General features: G+C 40.3%; 1 non-coding gene across 1 annotated transcript; it reads right to left on the bottom strand.

Annotated features, from left to right (window-relative positions):
• Nucleotides 1–2,252: 2,252 nt before the first annotated feature.
• On the bottom strand, nt 2,253–2,325 carry trnav-uac (transfer RNA valine (anticodon UAC)). Its single transcript has one exon. It is a non-coding gene; the product is annotated as a tRNA-Val (tRNA).
• Between the last annotated feature and the right edge of the window lie 3,829 nt (nt 2,326–6,154).

Below are 6,154 nucleotides of genomic sequence, written 5' to 3'. Positions count from 1 at the left end.
TATTTTCTATTGAATGCAGTAACTTATGGGCCAGTACTATATTTACTCAGTGCAATGCAGTTATCATTATAATAATACAATTATTAATAATATTTTTCTTTTTTGTATTTGTACAGAACAAACGTGTAAAGATCAGTGAGGAAAACGTGAGCTTTTTGATACTGTGACTCATGGTGTTTAAAAGTCGGTTTCTCCCTGTACAGTTGTGATTATTTTCCCCTCCCTCCCTTCTTCTTTTATAGAATAAAAAAATGTTTTTGGTGCAATTTAATGCCTTTTGTCTGTGTTGTTTATTATACTTTGGTTCTTAAGTGTAATTTGCTGTTGAATCAAAATTTTAATAAATGTCAAAACTATGGATTGTGTTCATATGAAGGACCTTAAACTGTATTTGTAAATTGCTCTTGAAGATCAAAATTTTGCTGCAATAAAAACAGAAAAAAGGTTGTTCAAGGTAATATTTATAACCTTCGGATTTCTTCTACTAACTTGCATTTTCAGAAATAAGATTTCCCACATTTTTATGCAGGCCAGCTATATTACTGCTATATGTGTTGTCTTCAGAACTGTCTCAACTTTGCATTTCTCTGGAATTTTGCTCCATATAGACATGATGGCGTCACACAGTTGGTGGAGATTTGCACGCACATGATGCAAATGTTTCTCTCCATCACGTCCCAGAGGCTCTACTGAAACCAAGAAACCATTTTGTGATGATTTGAGTTTTTGTGATGTGGCACATAATCCTGCTGGAAGCAGCCATCAGAAGATGGGTACACTGTGGTCATAAAGAGATGGACTTGCTCAGCATCAAAACTTTGATAGACTGTGATGTTTAAATGATGCCCAGTTGGTACCCAAAGTGTGCCAAGAAAATATCCCCCATGCAGCAGCAGCAGCCTGATAAAAGGCAAGATGGATTTGTACTATCTGAATGTTGCAACAGAACTCAGAGGAGGCAATATTTTTCCAATCTTTTGTTGTCCAGTTTTGATGGGCCCATGAGATCTGTAGCCTCAGTTTCCTGTTCTTAGCTGACAGGAGTGACACTCAGTTTGGTCTTCTGCAGCTGTAGACCATCTGCATTCAGAGATGCTCTTCTGCATACCTTGGTTGTACAGAGTAGTTATTTGAGTTACTGCTGCCGTCCTAGTAGCTTCAAGGAGTCTGGCCATTCTCCTCTAACCTCTGACTTCTTCAGTTTGAACTTTAGCAGGTTGTCATGACCATGTATATGTACCTGAATGCACTGAGTTGCTGCCATGTGATTGGTTGATTAGACATTTGTGTTAAACGATCTGTTCAACAGGCATATCTAACAAAGCAGACAGTGAGTGTATCACACTAGTAGGGCTACAATTGTGAGCATAGTGTTCAGTTCAGGTAGGCCACAAAGTCAAGCTCAGCCAGAGTCTCTGCGGATCAGCTGATCTAAGTGGCAGCCCAGTGCAGCAGGTCTAAACAAACAGCAGAAACTGTGAAGAAAAAAAGCTTGCATGCGTGTCTAATGTGCAAACGCTTAACTGCCACAATTCTCACAATATTTGTTTTGCAATGTGTAACTGTCAGCTTTGATAAAAGGAACTGATAAGCTGGCACATGATTCATGATAGACAATTTGGAACCAATTCTTCAGTTTTCATTCCTGCTGTGTTCTACTTTTCTTGGCACTTTTGCCTTTATAACAGTGCAGTAATAGATAGGAAAGCAGGGAGAGAGAGAGGGGGAAGGCACGTAGCAAAGGGCTGCGGGGTCAGACTCAAACCCGAGCCTGCTGTGCTTCAGCCATGCGGTATATGGTTGTCTTCTCACTCATTGAGCCAAACCAGCACCCTCTTTGCTGTGTTCTTAGCCAATTTAGAATCACCAATCATCACAAACCTCAATTGGATATGTAGTTCAGAGTGTTTAAGACAATAAAGTATGCAAATTTTTATTGAGCTCTAGAGCACTAAAGGTCATGTTTGCAAATTATATAACACTAAATTTTGCCAGCTCATGATGATAATTCCATGACGGGTAGAATAGATCACCAGCTCATGATGATTTCAAAAAGCCGGTGTAGCCTGCATTTTTTCAGTGCTGAATTCGAGTTTTAACTGACATACTAATCAAGGATACTTTGTACTGCACTTTTACTACAATTAGATCCAGAGATAAATATCATACCTGAGAACGCTCCAACACAGACTGGAGCAGCCCAGTCTTGCAGCCTGGATCTCACGACTGCTCTTAATTGCTGTCTGCAAAACTGGTTCCACTGGGGATTGAACCCAAGACCTTCTGCGTGTAAAGCAGATGTGATAACCACTACACCATAGAACCACAGACAATGCTGAGTTTGACATACATGAAATTTAGCAATTTTACCAGCAGAACAGCAAGACTGGAATATACGTAGAACTTTATTGAGCGTCAGAAGCTGCATGCAAGCTGCAGCGGTGACATCAGATCTGTAAAAGGTGGGTAAAACAGCCACAAAATACAGTGAGATTATGTTATCACAGAAAAAGACATGATACACTCACTGGGAAAGAGGTCAGTCTAACCTGATACACTTGCAAGTTGAGATGTGCACCACAAGGGGGTGCAGTGAAACAGGAAATACAACACAGGTACAAGTTACAGCTTAGTTTCATCTGCTCCTGAGTGCAGCTTTCAAATGTTACTGACCTCATGTTAAACAAAGCTATCAGTTTGGAATACAGACTGGAGGAGAACACTAAAAGCTCAAACTAGGTTAATAAATAAAATCTTCACAGCATAAAGTGCATGTACCAAGTCATAAAAACCTCCTTGTGTGTGTGTGTGTGTGTGTGTGTTGTGAATAAAACTCTGTCTTTGCCTTATGCTCTAAATTGGTTTATTGGCCTCATGCAGTCATGATCGGGCCAATCATTAACGCACACCAAGTCAGTCGTTGGATTCACACAGGTGGAGAGTGAGACTGACACACACCATATAAACGCAATAAAAGAACAAAACCTTGCTGCTCCGAGGTTTGCCTGCATGCATGCCGGCGTCAGATCCGTGTAATGAATCATTCCACTCTGCTGCCATCATAACTGCCTGCTTCTCCTCAGTCACCAAACCAGTCTGTATAGTTTAGAGGAGAAAGGTTTTTGCCTCCCACACAGAGGATTACCGGTTTTCAATTTGGTCTTTGTGTACAGTTTAATAGCAGATTTGAAATGATTCCAGGGCCCAGTGCATTGCTTCTGGGTACATTGTAACTGAACAGAATGCGTTGCTATATCTGCTATAACTGCACTTATGCAATCCCATATGACAACCCACAATCTCTGCGTGTGTGTGTGTGTGACTCAGTCTACTTTAAGAAATTGGTGCCCTATAGTGCTTCTGACTGGTTTTGAATCGCCTCTGGATTCAATTATGACATGCAGCAGTAAAATGACTGTGAACAAGCAGGTTGGACCAAAACTGACTGAGTGCTTTGGCGATCACTTATGTAGAAATGTAAAACAAGCCTTGAAGCCTGCCGTCAGATGTGGAGCCTCATCTTTCTGTTCAGTCGACATTTATTCACATTTTGGCAAATTTAAGGAATGAAAAGTCATGCCAAATCAGCTATAAGCTCATGGCTGTGCTGTCACCATGAATAAAAAGAAAACTCATATAGGCATGATTAATTTTAGGCAAATTTTTGTTTCTAAGAGGGTTGTTGGACACTTTGGAAGAAAAGTTTCATGCCCAAAATATCACCTGAATGAGATGGCTCAATTCCTGGACATCATTCTGAATGACATCAGTGATTCCCAACACACTACTTTAAGTACTGATCTGTACATAAGCAGTAGCAGTGTGGCTGAAATGCACGCACAAATGATGCGATGCTTTTGAGAGTTACACGATACAATGTGTAAAATATTGTAGCATTTTGGGAACAGCGAGACAGAATCTCCCAGCATGCTCTGAGACACTGTGTTTGATGAAAGGGAAGCTTAAGGGAATTGTGTCCCAGTTTATCATATTTGCTTTTGCTACATATCCGTAATCATCATGTTACTGGCTTACAGTTTTACTTTTAGTGCTTACGGTATTGATACAGACATGCTGCACCATCACATGCAAAGTTACTAAGCCCCTTCAGTGTTAGGTGGTGTGTTCAAACATAAGTAAATCAGCACTTGTCTGTGATTGTGTAGAGTGTGCAGCACAGTTGTGACAGTGAGAAATGACATTGCCCAGTTTGAGTTGTAACTATAGTAAATCGATTACTTATAGTACACAAATACTCGGTTAAAGGTATTTTGAGCAAGTGGACAAGAACCACAGACTAAAGTCTCCCATCTGGCTCCTGTCATGCATCTAATGTTAAAGCTAGTTATGAGGCAAAGAGCACACAACTAGTTCAACACAAACACATGTTTACAGCATAACCTCCTATTCAAACTGTTTCTCTTGTAAGTGTCATCAACACTCAAAATATTCACTTTAGCAACTGCTCCATTTTATTGTGGGCAAATCTGAACCGTGAACAACCATGCCAAATTCTTTACTAGATCATTTTCAGGAGAGGTGTGACATCCAGGAGGGTGATGATGGATGCAGATCGTGTACTGAAAACTGTTTCCAGCAAATCATTAAGAGAGCAACATTTAAATAACCCCATGAGCACTTCTCACTTTCAAAGATGACTTGGAGGGATCTCTCAGGGTTCTGTAACTTGCACAAGGACACTTCAGCATAAAGATGCTCAGCATGTTTTGTGAACCACAACATTCTGGTTCTGCTGGGGATCAAACCAAGGATCTTCTGCATATAATGCAGATGTGAGCGCTGCTACACTGTGGAACCAAACTGAGTGTTGTAGCCTCCCTATCCAGGGCCTTGAGGCAGCTGTTTGTTGTGATTTGGTGCTTGAAATGAATTATCTACAGATAGCTTTGCAGATGGCATTTGCACATAAAATTCAAAAACCTGCATTTGCAGACGATAATAAAGATGTCTGACTGTGCAGGAGTTGAGCTGAAGGTTGGCCAGTCTCCCCTCTTGCTAATGAACTTAATGGTGAAGCCCGTTAGGAGGGTTCACAAATACTCGTAGAACTGGAGTTACATCCTGTAACTTTTCAGTCCCAATGTTTTCTGCTGCACCCTTTTTCTACAGTTACTCTTGCAACACACACTTTAACAGGGTGAGCACCCATTTAAATTATAATTATGTTGTATTTCATGCTTCCAGATTATTTTAATTAATTGAAAGTTACATAGGAAAGCTTATTCTATACAGACATGTAAAAAAGGACTTGATGCAGTCCTGTGAAAACACCCCTACTGCCACAGGAATATAGAGGCTAAGTAGCAGCCAGGTGCTAATCAAATGCACTTGATTAACCAATCATGAGCATGTGTAACCACCACTATAGAAGCCTGTTCTATCTCAAAAGAACCCAGCAGCAATGCTTCAATTTGAAAAGTTGAATCTGAACAAACCATAAAACTTGTGGAATAATGTCACACGAGACCAAAGTAGAGACGTTTGGCCCTAATGTACAGCACCATGTTTGGTGAAAACCAAAAACAGCACATACCAAACGGAGGTGGAGGGGTGATCATTTGGGCTTGTTTTGCAGCAACAGGACCTGAAAGCCTTGCAGTCATTGAGCTCCTCTGTATAGCATACCATAAACCATCCAGTGGGTACGGAAAGTATTCAGACCCCTTTAAATTTTTCACTCTTTGTTTCATTGCAGCCATTTGCTAAAATCAAAACAGTTCATTTTATTTCTCATTAGTTTTTCTTTTTTAATACATTTTCAAAAATTTCTACATTTCTGCTTTTTTTTTTCTGTCACGATGGGGTGCTGAGTGAACATTAATGAGAAATAAAATGAACTGTTTTTGATTTTAGCAAATGGCTGCAATGAAACAAAGAGTGAAAAATTTAAAGGGGTCTGAATACTTTCTGCATCCACTGTATATGGAGTCGAATTTGACGCCATTTGTCCAACAGCTACAGCTTGGCCCAGATTGGGTCATGCAACAGGATAATGATCCCAAAGACAGCAGCAAACCTACAACAAAATGGCTGAAAAAGAAAAAAAAAAAAAAATCACGGCGCTGCAGTGGCTCAGTCAAAGTCCAGACCTCAACCTGATTTAAATGCTGCGGCAGCAATGGAGAGCATAAAC

This window comes from Archocentrus centrarchus, chromosome 14 (genome assembly GCF_007364275.1).
Source record: "Archocentrus centrarchus isolate MPI-CPG fArcCen1 chromosome 14, fArcCen1, whole genome shotgun sequence".
Classification (NCBI taxonomy): Eukaryota; Metazoa; Chordata; class Actinopteri; order Cichliformes; family Cichlidae; genus Archocentrus; species Archocentrus centrarchus.
This window is presented reverse-complemented; position numbering and strand designations above follow the sequence as displayed.